Consider the following 3224-nt stretch of genomic DNA (forward strand, 5'->3'; position numbering starts at 1 on the left):
AAATCTGAATTCACCATCACACTCTCTACGAAAATATGAGAAAAATGATTGTAAACTTGATCACATTCTGACTATAAAATTTTACCTCCCAAAAAATCTCAAAAATTCCTCATAAACATCAGGGAATATTCTTCTTCTCGAAAATCATGCCCATGCACAGTTCTGGCACTTGGCTCATGGTTCCACCTGTCCTTCTCCAAAGGTTCGCTGGTCTGCCACTCGCTTTCCCCATCGAATGAAAAAAGGAGAGTTTATATTTGGTTTTTCTAGGCAGACTTTACAACAAGGTCGTTTGGCCCAACGGTGTAGTGGAGTATTTGGGCGCACGAGGCCCGGGGTTATAAACCCCACCAATGGCCAACTTGTCATAACAGGCTTCTAATTTTTAGTCCTCGTAACTAACACTTAACAAATTTATTAGCATTTGTTTTGTTTCGACATGTATAGTTTGTCGTTTTGTGAGGCGTGCTGGACTGGTTCAAGCCTCGCCGCCTCCGGTGACACTTGGAAACTGTGTGGGGTCGGGTCCGCTGACGGGCAGCCCACCCGTTATAACATAATTACACCGAAGGTGTTTTTTTGAATCTTCACTGTCTACCTTTTGTTTTCCACCGTTGGTTCAACTTTTGTTCTCCACCGTTGGTTTGACTTTTATTTTCCACCGTTGGATCTGTCAAGTCACGCTGCGGCACACTGCTCACCAACCATGCTACGCTGTTCCCTCTTGGATTGTGTGCATTGTGAAACGAGAAACCTTTCATGATGCTCTGCACAAAATCCTATTAATGTGACCAACAACAGCCCTAACAGTTTCATCTCTTTACAAAATTCATCTTGTTGAGCAATCTTGTTCATTCACTTCACAGCAGAAACAAGTCCATCTTTAAATCGGTCTTTATAAACAATGTCGAATCTTCCCTTGCCAATAATAGTGTTGAAATCATCTGTTACCCTTCTAATCTCCCTGCGGCTGAAATGTGGATTGTGGCCCTTTGTTCCATTCATGCAAGTTCCTGCGTGTATTTGATCTCAAAGTTCTATTCCATTGAGAGTGATTTGCAGTATCTGGGTTCTCCAATTCTTTCATTTTCCTGTGTATCAAAAGTATTAATAGAAATAAAAGTGACAGTGACACTGCTGTAACTCCAACTGCAATAATGTCTGCCAAATGCGACGAGGAGCGAGCCTTCCTTATGGAGTGAGCAGCAGTTGGAGAGTAATATGGGCTTGGACTAGAAGATATTGATGTTGAAGACACTAGTGCAAGTACGGTCCCATTTCTTTGTGAGACGGGGTTGATGTTCGAGGCCTTGAGCATTAAAAAACAACTTGCTTTTTCATTTGCAAAGTTTGAATCACCATAGCTGACTATGGTAACAAAGGTAGCATCCGTGCATATGCTTAAGGTCACCTTATCCTCTACACCTTCAAGGTTGTGAAGAAATGTAAAATAAGCATTCAAGCATTTTTTGCAATTATCGGTCGATGATAGTGATGGCACACAACTTAGTTGCACTTCCGTGAAATTCGGCATGCCTTCCATCTCCTCAATATTTTTACGACCTTTACAATGAAAATTAGCAGTAATATTTGTACCCAAGCCACATAATGCCATTACATTGGATGAAATTCCATTTGACTGTAGAGTGTTTGATATTGTCTCGAGACAAATCGCAGAGGATGATGACGGAATTGCAAACTCGCCTGTGATGTTTGTGTATCGTGACATAGAAATGACTACTATAGCATTTACAAATTGACAACATATTCCTCTGTATGGAGTCAAGCATGCAGATCTTACTTTTGTGAAGTTCAAGTTGCCAAATTGAAGCAGACAACTAGTTTCATCTGCAAGGAAAAAGCTCCTTCCAAGACACCACAAAATCCGAAGGCCAATCCGTGCATTACTGAGGTGAAATGTCCAAGGAAAGGCTCAATGCTACACTGACTGAGCTCAAACTTCAGCTCTCTTAATCATCGTATCAAAACTGCTTGAAAAAATGCCAATGCCTAAAATCTTTAAAGCTTTGACCCCTTACTCTTTTGTGGCCTATATATTGCTACAGTAGCACAATATGGGTTAACATGTCTTTGTCATTTTAGGAGTTGGAATTAAAGAAGATATAAAATTGGAATATTTTGAAATGTGGATGAGAAAAAACTTCACATCAATTTGAGGGTTTAATATTTAAATCCATAAAGAATTAAATTAAATTATTTGAGGGTTGAATATTTACATTTACTATTTAAATTAAATTAATATGCAAAGGTAGATCATTTGTCTTATAAATTTAATTTGGCAAAATATCAAATTAATTATTAGAGATTATTAGAGATTTAATAATATTTTTGGTTTTAAGGTGTTTTAAAATTTTATAAAATTATTTAAATTTAAATGATTTATTATGGATTAATGATAATTTGGTGTTAGAAAATATTTTAAATGTTATGGGAAAAATAATGGTTAATATGTTGACAAAAACAAAACTAAAATTAGATGTGTATTATGCCCCAAGTTTGAAACATAATCTCTTTAGTGCTAATCAAGTTATTCAAAAAGGGTATAATGCAATTTTTTAGGGAAATAATTGTTTTGTATATGATAAACCTCTCTGTAAGATGTTGATTTCTAGGAAGAAGACAAAAAATAATAGAATGTATGAGACCATTAGCTCATGGATTGGAAGCAAACAAACCCCATGTTGTTGTTGTTATTGGGTTCCAAATTGTGCTTCCTTTTTAGTTCTTTTGACCTTTTTTTAAACTTTTGATTGCTAGAAACTTCTTGATTATTTTTTATTGATGAGACATCCAATTGATCTTGATCGTGAGAATGAGTTGGGCCAGTGCTCATTCTTGTTGCTTTTGTCGTGTCTTTTTAAAACATATATGCTTTCTCTTGTTTACCTAGCCAATCCTCAATATCCAAATCATTGGGTGGCACATTTCCACCAACATTCCAAGTGGCTACTAATATTCAGCCGATAACAAAAGAAGAAATATTATGAAAAGTGAGTTGTGGCTTCACACCCTAAAGTGATAAAGAACAAAAAATATGGAGCAAATATTTGATATTATTTAAAAGAAATATATATTATATAAAGATTATTTTTCTCTTGGAAAGAAAACTAATAATGACCCTGCTTTACCAACAAACCAAACATTATTAACAAGTAAACCTAGTTATATGAAGGGGTTTCATTAAAATTGTTCCTTAACATAAT

General features: G+C 35.9%; 1 pseudogene; it reads right to left on the minus strand.

Annotated features, from left to right (window-relative positions):
- Window positions 1-678: 678 nt before the first annotated feature.
- On the minus strand, window positions 679-2701 carry LOC149161461 (putative receptor-like protein kinase At1g49730; annotated as a pseudogene).
- Window positions 2702-3224: the final 523 nt, after the last annotated feature.

This window comes from Pinus tabuliformis, chromosome 5_2, assembly GCF_031772625.1.
Source record: "Pinus tabuliformis cultivar Carrire ecotype Pingquan chromosome 5_2, CPIR1, whole genome shotgun sequence".
Classification (NCBI taxonomy): Eukaryota; Viridiplantae; Streptophyta; class Pinopsida; order Pinales; family Pinaceae; genus Pinus; species Pinus tabuliformis.